General features: G+C 42.9%; 1 protein-coding gene across 2 annotated transcripts in view; it reads left to right on the top strand.

Moving 5' to 3' along the window:
- Positions 1 to 16,700: 16,700 nt before the first annotated feature.
- The window catches only part of LOC311132987 (inactive ubiquitin carboxyl-terminal hydrolase 53-like), a 69,356-nt gene continuing 68,812 nt past the window's right edge, over positions 16,701 to 17,244 (top strand). For both annotated transcript variants that reach the window (XM_084166397.1, XM_084166396.1), the window contains exon 1: positions 16,701 to 17,156. The gene's annotated coding sequence lies outside the window, so the exon portion shown is untranslated. The remainder of the gene's footprint in view (positions 17,157 to 17,244) is intronic.

Below are 17,244 nucleotides of genomic sequence, written 5' to 3'. Positions count from 1 at the left end.
ACTTCTGACTGTTGCTCGGTCTTCTGAGACGCTGCCTGGTTTGCTAACCAAAAGTCCTTGCGCTGGGTTAGGGTCAGAATAGAGTCAGAGTGAGGGAAGGAGGCATTTTTGGTTTCCTGCTTAGGGCAAGTTAGCTACTTTTTTTGTGGCGAAAACAGAAGTTTCTCTGATTGACTGATCTGCCCATGCCCAAGGTGTTCTGCCCATCTTCAAACTACACTTGAAATAAGTCAACCAGCTAGTGTACACTAGCTAGAGTTACAGTATAGGATATTTACATACTGTACATTGATGTGTATAAGAGAAATTACATCTGCCTGATGACATTAGATTATTGTATTAGTTGTTTTTGAGCTAAATGAAATAATGTAAAGCACAATGTTATAATTTCAGTTTTTCTTCAGTTTATGATTGAATTGCTGTTTTTCCTGCTGAATTACAGTACACTATATATCCCTTTCCTTGTGATTGATAGTGACACAAATTGTTTTAACATATTTCCAGAGAAACGCTTGAATAACTGTTCAGCAGTGAGTGTTTCTGCTTGATCTACAGTGAAGGATCCATGGCCGCATGACATTGCACCTTTGTTCTCTTCTATGTAGTCTTCCATCACCACTCGCGTCCCTATGTTGGTCTGAGCTACATGAGAGTTACTGTTCTATAAACACACCTCAAGGTTACACTGCCCGAGCTGTCATATCAAACCTGTTTCACCAATGGGAGAAAGATGACTGATGCGTTTCCCACCTTTTGGCGACAATGCGGCCGCTCACATCATATCAGCGAGTCCGCTAGGTGAGCTGTATCCACGCCTGGACTGTCTCTCTGTAGCTACACCTTTCAGCTATCCCAATACACAGGAAATAGGGTATTCGTGAACAGGAAGTGACTTACAAGCGTGGTGAGTCTTCCCTCCACTTTTATAGTCGAAATGACGTTGAGCACTTGGAAAAGTATACTATGTAAATACTAAATACTACACTGAACAAAAATCTTAAAACGCATGCAACAATTTCTAAGATTTTACTGAATTACAGTTCATATTCTGAAATCAGTCAATTGAAGGAAATTCATTAGGCCCTGATCTATGGATTTCACATGACTGGGAATACAGATATGCTTCTGTTGGTCACAGACACCTTTTAAAAAAAAGTAGGGGCGTGGATCTGGTATCTGGTGTGACCACCATTTCCCTCATGCAGAGCGACAAACCTTGAGCTTTTTGTTTAGCTGTCCATCATCACCAGAGCGGTGTGTGCTACGTCAGAAACCATGGGGTGTAATATACGACTTTACATTGAAGCAAGCTAAATTTACTGCAAGACTGGCTGGTCACTGGTGAATCTGAAAATGGGTCTCGGGAAATGTCAGCTTTCGGAGACTGTTTTTGATCCTTGTTCTCTATATACATTTAAGCAATAAGGCATGAGAACCCGGGGATTATCGTGTGATAACTCCCGACTAAGGGCTGTTCTGATGTCCAAGGAGAAGACTACAGGGTTTGGATTATCGTGTGATAACTCCCGACTAAGGGCTGTTCTGATGTCCAAGGAGAAGACTACAGGGTTTGGATTATCGTGTGATAACTCCCGACTAAGGGCTGTTCTGATGTCCAAGGAGAAGACTACAGGGTTTGGATTATCGTGTGATAACTCCCGACTAAGGGCTGTTCTGATGTCCAAGGAGAAGACTACAGGGTTTGAGCGCCTTATTGTCTTTATAAAACGTTTGCCAACATATTTATAAAAATAATGACATTTTCATTAAAAACATTATTTTCATATTATTATAAATCTACTAGAGAGCTGGGAATATAGTTAGAAAATAAATACAGGATGAACAGGTGAATTACTTCGGCCTTACTCCATTTCTCAAGATGAAAGGACCAATTCACATCAACTACCACAAAGAGAGAACTTTGGAATGTGTTGTGTTTTATGAGCCACATGCCAAAGACAATTCTCCATCTCATGTAAATCAGCTGGACAATAAAACTTTATGAATTTCAATGCTAGAAAGTTGCTGCAAACCCACTCCCTATTGCCCCATAATGACAGGGAATACTGATTATGGTTGACAGTGGTCACATGACTTGGGGGTCCAGTGGCTGCATGCATTCCTAGCCTCTGTTTGGCAATCTGTATAATGCACTGGCCCACATGAACCTCGCCTTTGGCTGTCTTATTGAATTCCTCTCCATCAGTCTCCTGAGCGCTCTGTGTACACCCAGCATCTGAGCACAGCGGCATTGCCAAGACCGTTACGCTATATCCAGCCTGTTTATCAAGGGCGGCCTGAACTCCCTTTGAACTTTGATTATGCCCAGTATCAAAACCCGGATAGGAAATATTTTTGGCTGGTGGTGGGGGGTGGGGTCATTTAGTCTTTAATCTCCACCTGTTTCCCCCAGGGGTGTATTCTTTGGCACGGATAGCACTGTGGGAGGGAGGTGGGCAGAGCGAATCGAGGGGCTTTGGTTGGCAGACCAAGACATCCAGGAATGTGCACGGCAGCACGGCAAGGTCCAAGACAAGGCCTTCCCAGTCACTCCTGTACACACTGTGCTCTGGGAGTACTGTAGATGAGAAGATCAGCAACTCTTTGAAGGGCAATGGGAGTTTGCTTCAAAAATAACAATTTCAATGAAATCATTTCATTGTTAAAACCGACGCGTTTCGGTGAATGCCTTCATCGCGGTATTTTGTAAAATCCAACAAAAACATGGCTGATAGTATGGATCATTACCCGGGTTACGTACCACACTCTCTCTGGGGCATTGCAGATAAGACGAGACCACTTTTGCCTTTCAATCATGTGATCACCTGAGATTGCGAAATGCAGGACAGACATACTCAACAATCACAATTCTCGTTGGTTTTCGTAACTTCATAACTACTACACAAACATGCCAATGGTGTTCTTCTTGTTGTTACTTCAGAGTTCTATATCATGTTAGCCATCTGAATGTTTATATAGCACTCTCATGGTCTTGTGAAGCCGTCAATTGGTGCTGTTGCTACTGCACATACAGCCAGTGAGTGTCATGGAAATGTACTTCAGTCCCCAGAGAATTCTTCTGCACACACAGCACCAAAATCAACTGTTTGCAGCTGACACTCACACAGGCTCTAAAAGGGTGAGACTCATCTCTCAAAAGGCTTTCCATGTCTCGTGTAAAGAGCCTGAAACAGAGCAATATCAGTGTAGATTCCAGGTAAATAGTGGGCTATTGTATATGCTAAACGGCAAGGTCTCACAAGCACAGCTAAAGGGAGGTGTTCTGAAAGCGAATACTGTACTGCTGCTCTCATAGGCACGTGTTTCTCTCTGAGAATGTGGTTCATCAGAAGACCAAGGGACATATTTGGAGAGTTTGACTGGTAACATTTTATGTTAGTTTCTACTCTTGTCCTAACTCCGCAGGCAGAGACACAAATTTCTAACGTACAGCGCTGCATTTGGGACATGGGATAAGTAGTCCTTAGTGATATTTGACCTCCACACGTGTTCTTCAATAACTGATATCCAACCATTGGGATTTTTGGTCCGTCCAGGAGTAGCCCTAATCACAGACACAGACAAAGCGTAAACTGTATTTTAACTAAAAGTTTTTAAAGTACTGTTTAGTCTCCATTTAAAGTACTGTTTAGTCCAGGAGCAGGCCTAATCTGTTTCTGGGAAACAGGTCCCTTGTTCAGTATATTTCTACAGTATTATTAACAATAATGTAGATAGTGTACTGTAAATATACTGTATGTAGACTTTGGTCTGGTCCTAGTAAATGGACACAGCAGGTGGTCTATCTCACAGGGGGTTCTCAGCCCAGTGTGATGCCCAAAAATACAAGTGAAGAAAATATCCTGAGGTTAATGGGTTGGTATAGGGTTTACTGATGAGGTTGGGTCAAAGGGTGACAGGGCACATGCATGCTCCATAAAGGGCGGAGCTATATTTCACTGTCAATAGTTTTCCAATCAAGTAGTCGCTTTTTTGGAGAGATGTCATGGGGTCAGGATATGACATGTCTCAAAGCTTCAATCCCCCATCATTACTGATTAGCCTACTGAAACTAACTACATCATTACTGAGTGCTGCACTCAAAGTTAATGACAGACAGTTTTTTTTATCCAGAGAACTTCAGAGAGTACAAATAAAATCTAAAACTCTTTCGTCATTGAGTGCAAGATTTAAAGTTATAACTGCATAATTAAACACTGAAGAAACAACTTTGGTTCATGCAAGTAATGATGGTAATTAGATAGCATTGAGACACCTGAACAACCAAGATCTACTTCCTGTTTACATGACAGCCTGCATCCTCGAGAGACCAATTAAACAGTGTAGTTTCACAATGAACCATCCTATGACCTTCACCTCTGGGGCTGATCTACAGTAAATGCCTCCCCTGCCGAATGGCCAATGTACAGTATATATTAACCTCTCTCATTGGTTAATGGTCAGGAAAGAGTAATGAACTTACAAGCAAGTGACATGCATTCTAGGTAAATAAAGTTATTATGCCTTGGAATCGAGACAACAGCTTTCCCTTCCACAATCGAATGCCCTTTCCTGGTTCAGGAGTAGACATTTGAGGAGGAAAAAAAGCTTGGAATTCCAGGATATTTTGTTCATAAAAATACAAAATCACCCACCATTTTCTGATGACGTTGAAGTGGAAAGAATAATAAATGCCTCCTATCCCTGATGGTGGAGGCCATTTTGTTTCCTTAACAGACAGTACTTAGGCGATAGCATCAATTCCACCGCGAGTGCTGGGGCCCAGGCTGCCATGGATACTGCAAACACAGCAGCAAAATATAACACAGTCACCACTTGGCCGTGCGCGCCAAAGTTAATGTAACATGGTCAATTGCCCATTTTTTTTTGTTGCTTAAGTCATCCCTTTTTCTCCCCTCCCCTACCTGTTAACAGCTAACAGCAGCGGTGCAAGCCTACTCATCGGTGAGAGCAGGCGAACAATATGAGTCGGTGCAGGGCTTTAAAAATAAATAAAAAGGAAGCTGAAGATGTTGGAGATGAAATGAACGTGAATGAATATATACTATATATCTACACTCTTTGCAGTCGTCCCTGATTATGTAACGCTTGTTAACAAGACACCTCACCTGCACCAGTGGTTTCTTTGTACATTACTAAATTCTCTGACTTAATGCCACATGCAAAGTCATGGTGAAGCATGTCAGACTGACACATACATACACTACATGACCAACAGTATGTGGACACCTGCATTAATATGGAGTTGGTCCCCCCTTTGCTGCTATAACAACCACTCTTCTGGGAAGGCTTTCCCCTCGATGTTGGAACATTGCTGCGGGTACTTGCTTCCATTCAGCCACAAGATAATTAGTGAGGTCGGGCACTGATGTTGGGCGATTAGGCCTGGCTCGCAGTCGGTGTTCCAATTCATCCCAAAGGTGTTCGATGGGGTTGAGGTCAGGGCTCTGTGCAGGCCAGTCAAGTTCTTCCACACCGATCTCGAAAAACCATGTCTGTATAGACCTCACTTTGTGCACGTGGGCATTGTCATGCTGAAACAAGAAAGGGCCTTCCTCAAACTGTTGCCACAAAGTTGGAAGCACAGAATCATCTAGAATGTCATTGTATGCTGTAGTTTAATATTTCCCTTCACTGGAACTAAGGGGCCTTGCCAGAACCATGAAAAACATCCCCAGACCATTATTCCTCCTCCACCAAACTTTACAGTTGGCACTATGCATTCGGGCAGGTAGGGTTCTCCTGGCATCCGCCAAACCCAGATTCACTTGCCAGCTGGTCAACGCATACTCTGAATACACGTCCTGGTAATCCGTCTGGCCCTGCGGCCTTGTGAACGTTAACCTGCTTAAAGGTCTAACTCTAATCGGCTACGGAGAGCATGATCACACAGTAGTCCGGAACAGCTGGTGCTCTCATGCATCAGTGTTGCTTGCCTCGAAGAGAGCATAGAAGGCCTTTAGCTCGTCTGGTAGGCTCGCATAACTAGGAATCTCGCGTCTGGACTTCTCTTTGTAATCTGTGATAGTTTACAAGCCCTGCCACATCTGACGAGCGTCAGAGCTGGTGTAGTTGCCTCTTCGGTCTTAGTCCTGTATTGGCGCTTTGCCTGTTTGATTGTTCGTCGGAGGGCGTAGCGGGATTTCTTATAAGCCTCCAGAATAGTGTCCTGCTCCTTGAAAGCGGCAGCTCTAGCCTTTAGCTCAGTGAGGATGTTGCCTGTAATCCATGGCTTCTGGTTGGGATGTGTACGTACGGTCACTGTGGGGACGACGTCGTCAATGCACTTATTAACGAAGCCGGTGACTGATGTGGTAAACTCCTCAATGCCATTGGATGAATCCTGGAACGTATTCCAGTCTGTACTAGTGAAACAGTTATGTAGCTTAATATCCGCTCATCGGACCACATCCGCATTGAGAGCGCCACTGGTACTTCCTTTCTCTCAAATTTTGTGCACAAATTTGTTTACATCCCTGTTAGTGAGCATCTCTGCTTTGCCAAGATAATCTATCCACCTGTCAAGTGTGGCATATCAATAAGCTGATTAAACAGCATGCAACAGCAGCAACACCCTGTGCTGGGGACAATAAAAGGCCACTAAAATGTGCAGTTTTGTCACACAACACAATGCCACAGATGTCTCAAGTTTTGAGGGAGCGTAAAATTGGCATGCTGACTGCAGGAATGCCCACCAGAGCTGTTGCCAGAACATTTAGTGTTAATTTCTCTACCATCAGCCGCCTCTGACATCCTTTTAGAGAATTTGGCAGTATGTCCAACGGCGAGTGGTTTGCTGATGTCAACGTTGTGAACAGAGTGCCCCATGGTGGCGGTGGGGTTATGGTATGGGCAGGCATAAGGTACGGACAACGAACCAAATTGCATTTTATCGATGGCAATTTGAATGCACAGAGATACCGTGATGAGATCCTGAGGCCCATTATCGTGCCATTCATCTGCAGCCATCACCTCATGTTTCAGCATGATAATGCACGGCCCCATGTCGCAAGGATCTGTACACAATTCCTGGAAGCTGAATATGTCCCAGTTCTTCCATGGCCTGCATACTCACCAGACATGTCACCCATTGAGCATGTTTGGGATGCTCTGGATCGACGTGTACGACAGCGTGCTCCAGTTCCCGCCAATATCCAGCAACTTCGCACAGCCATTTGAAGAGGAGTGGAACAACATTCCACAGGCCACAACCAAGAGCCTGATCAACTCTATGCGAAGGAGATGTGTCACGCTGCATGAGGCAAATGGTGGTCACACCAGATACTGACTGGTTTTCTGATCTACGCCACTACTTTTTTTTAAAGGTATCTGTGACCAACAGATGCATATCTGTCTTCCTAGTCATGTGAAATCCATAGATTAAGGTCTAATGAATGTATTTAAATGGACTGATTTCCTTATATGAACTGTAACTCAGTAAAATATTTTAAATTGTTGCATGTTGCGTTTATATTTTTGTTCAGTGTATTTATACAGTGGGGAGAACAAGTATTTGATACACTGCCGATTCTGCAGGTTTTCCTACTTACAAAGCATGTAGAGGTCTGTAATTTTTATCATAGGTACACTTCAACTGTGAGAGACGGAATCTAAAACAAAAATACAGAAAATCACATTGTATGATTTTTAAGTAATTCATTTGCATTTTATTGCATGACATAAGTATTTGATCACCTACCAACCAGTAAGAATTCCGGCTCTCACAGACCTGTTAGTTTTTCTTTAAGAAGCCCTCCTGTTCTCCACTCATTACCTGTATTAACTGCACCTGTTTGAACTTGTTCCCTGTATAAAAGACACCTGTCCACACACTCAATCAAACAAACTCCAACCTCTCCACAATGTCCAAGACCAGAGAGCTGTGTAAGGACATCAGGGATAAAATTGTAGACCTGCACAAGGCTGGGATGGGCTACAGGACAATAGGCAAGCAGCTTGGTGAGAAGGCAACAACTGTTGGCGCAATTATTAGAAAATGGAAGAAGTTCAAGATGACGGTCAATCACCCTCGGTCTGGGGCTCCATGAAAGAGCTCACCTCGTGGGGTATCAATGATCATGAAGAAGGTGAGGGATCAGCCCAGAGTTACAATGCAGGACCTGGTCAATGACCTGAAGAGAGCTGGGAACACAGTCTCAAAGAAAACCATTAGTAACACACTACGCCGTCATGGATTAAAATCCTGCAGCGCACGTAAGGTCCCCCTGCTCAAGCCAGCGTATGTCCAGGCCCATCTGAAGTTTGCCAATGACCATCTGGATGATCCAGAGGAGGAATGGGAGAAGGTCATGTGGTTTGATGTGACAAAAATATAGCTTTTTGGTCTAAACTCCACTCGCCTTGTTTGGAGGAAGAAGAAGGATGAGTACAACCCCAAGAACACCATCCCAACCGCGACGCATGGAGGTGGAAACATCATTCTTTGGGGATGCTTTTCTGCAAAGGGGACAGGACGACTGCACCGTATTGAGGGGAGGATGGATGGGGCCATGTATCGCGAGATCTTGGCCAACAACCTCCTTCCCTCAGTAAGAGCATTGAAGATGGGTCGTGGCTGGGTCTTCCAGCATGACAACGACCCGAAACACACAGCCAGGACAACTAAGGAGTGGCTCCGTAAGAAGCATCTCAAGGTCCTGGAGTGGCCTAGCCAGTCTCCAGACCTGAACCCAATAGAAAATCTTTGGAGGGAGCTGAAAGTCTGTATTGCCCAGCGACAGCCCCGAAACCTGAAGGATCTGGAGAAGGTATGGAGGAGTGGGCCAAAATCCCTGCTGCAGTGTGTGCAAACCTGGTCAAGACCTACAGGAAACGTATGATCTCTGTAATTGCAAACAAAGGTTTCTGTACCAAATATTAAGTTCTGCTTTTCTGATGTATCGAATACTTATGTCATGCAATAAAATGCAAATGAATTACTTAAAAATCATACAATGTGATTTTCTGGATTTTAGTTTTAGATTCCATCTCTCACAGTTGAAGTGTACCTATGATAAAAATTACAGACCTCTACATGCTTTGTAAGTAGGAAAACCTGCAAAATCGGCACTGTATATGTGTGTGTGTGTGTGCATACATCTGTGTGTGTGTGTGTGTGTGTGTGTGTGTGTCAACCCGGTTAACTAGCTCTACCCATTCCCCAAAGTAACCATCCATAGACCATAGGCTGTTTGGTCGATGTCAGTCATGATTACAAACTAATTAATGACAGGACTCCGAACACATTCCCCTTCATGCCCTTCTTATTCACCATGTACCCACTAATGTCCAAAACAAAGCACTTGAACATGATGTTGTGTCTAAAACACTATGGGTAGTGCTACAATTGAATGACCACTAACAAGCCGCTACATACAATGTGAATACCCCTAGTTACATAAGAGAGAGATTAGACACAGTTCGTTGCCACAATGGGGGCCATGGGTGCTAACAACTTCTTCTAGGTCTATATTTATCCAGGAATTATAATCTATGGTATCCAGTCCACCTACTCTGCCCAGAGTGGTTGAAATTTCACTTCCTTATGTTATAAAATACATTTTAACAATACAAATAATTTATTTTTCACAAGAAAGTGTGCTTCACAAATGTATGAACAGTTCTGCGAAAGAAGCAAGCCCGATAATGTGGCCTTGTTTTTGAACGCTAGCGGTTGTCCCCGTTTTCAAACAGCGTCTGCCCATTGCCAATAATAGAAACAAGTATGGATTGAAAAGCCAGACAGGGATGCTGAAAATATCCCCGCTGTCCTTCAAATGGCTTGCTGCATTTGGGGTGAAACGGCATTAAGCCGCCTGGTGACCCAATCAAGGTCACCAACGAAATCTAAAATAAACATGAGCTGATTTCTCTCCACCAAGGGGATTGGTCAATATGTTTGGTAGGCAGAGTGAGTCATGGGGGATGCCAACCTAAATTGCTAGCTGGTGAGAGAAACATCAATAGCCCAAACTAAGTGAATGAAAACATAACATTTGGATTGGAGAGATGTCAGATGTCAACTCCAAATTGAATGCAGCTTATTGCTTTTATCTGCAGTGTTGGGAATTGTGGAAAAATGGCTTGGGTTGGTGGGACGCCAGAGGACATGGGTTTGTCATTTGAGCCTCTGGGCAAGGCACTGTGTTCAGCAAATCACTAGCTGTTCACTGGGGGCTTTTCTCAAGGTGAGAAGTCAGGGCAAGCAGAGGCAGAAATCCTCAGCGGGCCATTTATGTGCAGTCAGTGTCTCCTTGCAGAGCTGGCAAAGTTTAGGTAATTAATATTTAATTAAAATGCCCTTCACAACCCAGCTGAGGTAGAGTAGTGTTGAGGATCAGTGGTTTGCTATGCTGTTAGATTTGTGTTCAAGAACTGTTTGGTCTCTAATTCGGAAAGCTATACTTTGCATAGAGGGCGGGTTGTGTATGTGTAGGGTTGCAAAATTCCTGTTACTTTCTAACAATTCCCAGGTTTCCAGGAATCTCGGTTGGAAGATTACCGGAATCAGGAAATCCCCCCCCCTGCGCCCCACAGTTTGGGAACCACTGCTCTAACATACAGTCTCCATTACCTCTGAACAAGACAAGTGGTAAGAGTAATGCTGCTGGAAGGACAAGTTTGGTTTACAGCTTAGGCATTGTGCAGTGTGCAATGCCAATGACCCAGAGCTGGACAATGAGAGACCAATGAGCCATTGATTCCCGGGAGGCATTTACATTAGGTCTAAACCGGACAATGACCCGTCCATGCACATGCTGCAACTATACCGCAATATTCGGACAGACTCAGTGTTGCAGAGCGATGCAGATGGGGCACAAATCTGTGGATTCAACTGCTGTCCCCAAGGTCACAAACCAACTTTTGAAAGTTGTTACTCAACTTGGAAAGGAAATAGCCGAAGCCTGATCCATCTTCATGCATAGATATTCAGTGGCATGGCTTCAAAGCAAGGTGAGAATGTCCAATGTTGGAAAGAGAGCATCAGAAAGAAAGTCAACTCAGTTTGTGTGCAAACCCCCCCACTGATATCAAAACACTTTTTTGTTCATTCTTTCCTGTAAGCACAGAAACATTCCTAGCCTCTTGGGAGGGACTGGTATGTTATCATGTTTCTAGTGTAATTGCACTTCAGTGTTTATTGTTGAAGTACACCAACTTTATTTCTAGCGCTGGCTTCTTCATTCCCGTCTAATTATTCCCCCCACCCAGTGAGGGAATAACGTCCACTTCCTCACAGTAAAAAGCCAGCATCCACTGCATGGTTTTGAATTTGTGATCGTAGATAAGGGCTCAGTGGCGTAGGCTCTTAGCTCACATCGCTTAAAATGATTAACACACTCCTAAACTTGTTCCCTGGTGTGAGAGGAAGCACTATGTGTCCCCCAGGGAAACGTTTACGGAGGGAAAAGGCATTCTATGGCTCTTTCAAGTACTTCCTGGGGAAAGCCTGGGCCACACTGTGATCCCCTTTCAACGCACATTTGATTGCCGAATCCGATTTCCTCGACCACTCTTTGCCATTGGACAGCTTTGTTTAAAAGCCAATGTTTATCCAGTGCAAGCTCACGAGACCTTTGGCCCGCCTGAAAATGATTAACCCATATTGGGTTGTACAACCGATTGGATCTAGTGTGGGATCTACACTGCATTAAAGCTGATCGATAGGACCGGTTGCCTGACGACTCAAACTGAATTCTTCCGTTGCTCTATGTTTGCTACATACTTCAGTCTGAGACTGCCATCGTTGAAGTCGTTTGTGAGGGGTGTTGTACCCAACAAAGTCATCAGCGATTGGATAATCTCTAACCAATCAGAGTATCAAGGCCAATTATACATTTTCTAAATGCTGTATACCCACGTGTGTTCTGGCTCTGGCCCAACTCATCGGTTTTTGGGACCAATCAGAACCGTTAGAATGTGTTTGCGTTCTAGAAATTGTCTGAGAGGTACTCGGATCCAGACTCATTGCGGAGAAGAAACTAACGTCCGTGTGTGTGGCGTAGCGTTTGGCCGGAGCAAGGAGTCTGGGTAGCCAGCCAATAGGACCGGAGCCCAAAGCAGCAGAAATTGCATTTAATCACTTTAAAAACTTTGTCCCAAATTCAGCTCACTACTTCAGGATCTTCAAGATGATAAAAGAGGATTGCACTCTAAAGACACTGTCAATCAAAATATGATACCATTCAAAGCGCTTTCAAATCTGGGAATTAATAAGAAACAGATGGTTTAAAAGTTGCGGTTAGATGACCTTTGTAAATCTGTGGCTGTTTATAAAAAGAGTGCCGTAATTCCTTTTTCTTGCCTCATGGATGGCAAAATAAAGCCACAGCCAAACAAAACTGTGTTTCTGAGTAACAAGCATGCAATATACGTGTTAGATCAACAATTCAAATAATTAACTGTAAAAGTTGTCTCTGAAGCTTGAAATGACGTCACGTTTTGCCTCTGGTATCATGTGACCTTGATTAACCACTCTTTCTCCAGGCACTAGGGGTTAATGAGTTACATTTTCTATTTCCATGAAGGAAATGAGAGTGAGAGAGAGCGACAAATCACATTTGCATGGTGTTAACCAGAACTGTTATTTGTATTTATTTAACCTTTATCTATTCAGGAAGATCACTGAGATGAAAAAGAGATTCTAAGGGAGACCTGGTCCAACCAATACAGCAGCAGAGGGAACAATGTTCCAGACAAATATCAGACGTAACGACTTACAGACACCATAAACAAATTACAGACGTAGACACACAATCAAAAAATTACAGACGTAGACACACCATAAACAAATTACAGACGTAGACACACCATAAACAAATTACAGACGTAGACACACCATAAACAAATTACAGACGTAGACACATACATGTACAGTGGGGAAAAAAAGTATTTAGTCAGCCACCAATTGTGCAAGTTCTCCCACTTAAAAAGATGAGAGAGGCCTGTCATTTTCATCATAGGTACACGTCAACTATGACACACAAATTGAGAAAAAAAATTCCAGAAAATCACATTGTAGGATTTTTAATGAATTTATCTGCAAATTATGGTGGAAAATAAGTATTTGATCACCTACAAACAAGCAAGATTTCTGGCTCTCACAGACCTGTAACTTCTTATTTAAGAAGCTCCTCTGTCCTCCACTCGTTACCTGTATTAATGGCACCTGTTTGAACTTGTTATCAGTATAAAAGACACCTGTCCACAACCTCAAACAGTCACACTCCAAACTCCACTATGGCCAAGACCAAAGAGCTGTCAAAGGACACCAGAAACAAAATTGTAGACCTGCACCAGGCTGGGAAGACTGAATCTGCAATGGGTAAGCAGCTTGGTTTGAAGAAATAAACTGTGAGAGCAATTATTAGGAAATGGAAGACAAACAAGACCACTGATAATCTCCCTCGATCTGGGGCTCCACGCAAGATCTCACCCCGTGGGGTCAAAATGATCACAAGAACGGTGAGCAAAAATCCCAGAACCACACGGGGGGACCTAGTGAATTACCTGCAGAGAGCTGGGACCAAAGTAACAAAGCCTACCATCAGTAACACACTACGCCGCCAGGGACTCAAATCCTGCAGTGCTAGACGTGTCCCCCTGCTTAAGCCAGTACATGTCCAGGCCCGTCTGAAGTTTGCTAGAGTGCATCCAGAAGAGGATTGGGAGAATGTCATATGGTCAGATGAAACCAAAATATAACTTTTTGGTAAAAACTCAACTCGTCGTGTTTGGAGGACAAAGAATGCTGAGTTGCATCCAAAGAACACCATACCTACTGTGAAGCATGGGAGTGAAAACATCATACTTTGGGGCTGTTTTTCTGCAAAGGGACCAGGACGACTGATCCGTGTAAAGGAAAGAATGAATGGGGCCATGTATCGTGAGATTTTGAGTGAAAACCTCCTTCCATCAGCAAGGGCATTGAAGATGAAACGTGGCTGGGTCTTTCAGCATGACAATGATCCCAAACACACCGCCCGGGCAATGAAGGAGTGGCTTCGTAAGAAGCATTTCAAGGTCCTGGAGTCTCCAGATCTCAACCCCATAGAAAATCTTTGGAGGGAGTTGAAAGTCTGTGTTGCCCAGCGACAGCCCCAAAACATCACTGCTCTAGAGGAGATCTGCATGGAGGAATGGGCCAAAATACCAGCAACAGTGTGTGAAAACCTTGAAGACTTACAGAAAACGTTTGACCTGTGTCATTGCCAACAAAGGGTATATAACAAAGTATTGAGAAACTTTTGTTATTGACCAAATACTTATTTTCCACCATAATTTGCAAATAAATTCATAAAAAATCCTACAATGTGATTTTCTGGATTTTTTTTTCTCATTTTGTCTGTCATAGTTGACGTGTACCTATGATGAAAATTACAGGCCTCTCTCATCTTTTTAAGTGGGAGAACTTGCACAATTGGTGACTGACTAAATACTTTTTTTCCCCACTGTAGGTTACAACTATAAAATACAGAAGTGGAGCAAAGTAGCCTATACTAAAGAATATAATACAATAATAGAATGCACAAGATTTGCACTCTATACTACTGATTTTTTTAAAGATATTTTTTAAATAATTGTATTGCATTGCTTTCTTTATATAACAGGATTGGGCAGACGGTGTTTGGATAACAGGAGTCTTACATCACATTTTTGTAGGCCCTAAAACTAGGGTGTAATCATTAGTCCAAACAGTTGCATTTTGCAACGAAAGAGAGAGTTTCTATTGGACAAATTCAGCTAGGTCCCGCTCCGTTTCGTTTGCTTACATTTAAGAAACCATTTGCAACAGAATTGGCATAATGATTTCAGTTCTTTATAATCCTCAAGCACAGGCAAAATTGACACGAAGGATTGGGGGGGGGGGTTCATGTCCCCCCCAATATTCAGAACAGGTCGATTCGTCCCCCACATTCATTTCAGATTGCTTATGACATGTTCATATGCTATTGCAAAATGTGTAGAATTGCAGAAAATGTGTTTTAAAACTGCACAATTTTCACTCATCCTCATGGCAAAATGTGAAGAATGAGATGAGCTATAAAACAGCACATTTTCTCTCAGCCTCATGAAAAAATGTGTTGAAATGCAGGAAGTTAGCCATTTTCCCAATACAATCTGTTTTACCCCCAGAAATATTATTATTGTTAGTTTTGGGGGGGGGGGATTTGGGGGACCCATGGAGGTAGGTGCCCCATGGCCCCAAATGCGTTAGTCTGGCCCTGTTCGGATGCACTGTATTGCCTCCACTCAGCTGAACCGTTTATTCACGCCCCTCCCCTACTCATTTCAGTCGGGCGGGGGCATTCTCATTGGGTCAGAGCGCTGTCAATCTCAGATTTTTCCTGTTGGCTGGAATAGTTTTTGGGGCTGCTCCATGTTGGGATCAACATGAGTTGGGATCAACTCCTGAGTTGGGATCAACATTCAACGACATAAGTGTTCACACTCAATTATTATACAGTATATATATTTTTTTATTATTTGGACTGGGCATAAGGTAGGGGAACTCCAACTATAATAAAACTCAGTCTTCATCTTTTGCATCTTCTTAAAGCTGCAATATGTAACTTTTTGGATGACCCGACCAAATTCACATAGAAATGTGAGTTATAGATCTGTCATTCTCATTGAAAACAAGACTAAGAAGAGGTAGATCTGTTCCAAGTGCGTTATTTCTATGCTTCCTGTTCTTAAGTTTCGTTTTTTTTTGCCTCTTTTACTTTCCAGTTTTGTACACCAGCTTCAAACAGCTGAAAATACAATATTTTTGGTAATGGAAAATGTATTTCACAGCGGTTTAGAGGGTGCAATGATTATACATTTACATTTTTACATTTTAGTCATTTAGCAGACGCTCTTATCCAGAGCGACTTACAGGAGCAATTAGGGTTAAGTGCATTGCTCAAGGGCACATCGACAGATTTTTCACCTAGTCAGCTCGGGGACTAGAACCAGCGACCTTTCGGTTACTGGCACAACGCTCTTAACCACTAAGCTACCTGCCACCCATTGCTTGTTTTGACACAAACTGAAATTAGGCAAACTATTAGAATTGTAGCAACCAGGAAATGTCCGAGCGATTTCTGCATTGTGCATCTTTAAAATAAATAAGCATGCATGTTTATTAATGCATGTGTGCATTATTATAATACAACTCAGTCTTCATGTTTTGTGCCTTGAAATACCGTAATTAATGACGATGAAGACTTATCCTTCCACTTATACGGTTTTCAAAATACCTCTCCATATACCCCTCAAAATACCCCTCAAAAGAGGGATAATAAATCATGTCAATGTGTAGAATTACAGGAAATGCGTTTTCAAATGTAAAGAAACTGTTCGTTGGACTCCACAATATCTAGGCTACACTACAATTTCGCCCTTGTCCTCAAGCATTGTTTTAGGCCTAATTCTCGCCACATTGCTGGCGTTGGAAGGCTGTATGTTGCCTACGCACAGTAGGCTATTAACCTGGACAAACTATGTAAAAATGCATAGCCAACCAGTATGCCAAATTCAAATCCTTCCACACGTGGAAACAGTTGCCACAATATTCTTAAACCGCATCCTACCTGAGTGATTGATGGTGGAAAGTTCACAAAAAAGTGCAGTGAAACTCCTCCCTTCGCTCGCAGAGATAGTCGGGCTTGCTGCCTGTGCGAACGTAGTTCAGTAGGCTACAGAGGGCTGCAGTAAATAGAGTGCCGCTCAAGAGGCGGGGTTTGACCTCGCAGCTCTGAAAACATCACTAATCCAGTATTTCAGGTGCAGAAGTCGATCATTGCTCACTACATCTGCGCATCAACAACTGCAAGAAACACAGACGACTCTAAAAACCGGAATAGCCTACAGCAAGTGAATGGGACGGATGGTGTCAAAAACTGGAATTATACAGGAAGAAAGAGTCCGTAACGATGATAACAGCTAAGTTGTAACACGTGCTTTTAGTTATTTGGTTTAATTTATAACGAGCCTTCTATGGAATTTATCCCGCAACGACTGTTGGGACAGGATCATAGGCTTCGTCAATTTCCACCGAAAATCCAGCTGTTTCCATTTCAAGAATTCAAACACATTTGGAAGATCTGCAGATTCCCTATCTTGGGATATTTTGGTATTTCTTTAAAACGGTGAGTGTTGTTTTGGTTTAGGTTGGGTTGTTTGTTATTTTCTCTCGACAATTTCCATCATCAACGCGCATGAGGCAGAAATGTACCT

Source organism: Coregonus lavaretus, assembly GCF_964263955.1.
Source record: "Coregonus lavaretus genome assembly, chromosome: 7".
Lineage (NCBI taxonomy): Eukaryota > Metazoa > Chordata > Actinopteri > Salmoniformes > Salmonidae > Coregonus > Coregonus lavaretus.
Note: the sequence above shows the minus strand (reverse complement) of the source record. Positions and strands in the feature narration are given on the sequence as shown.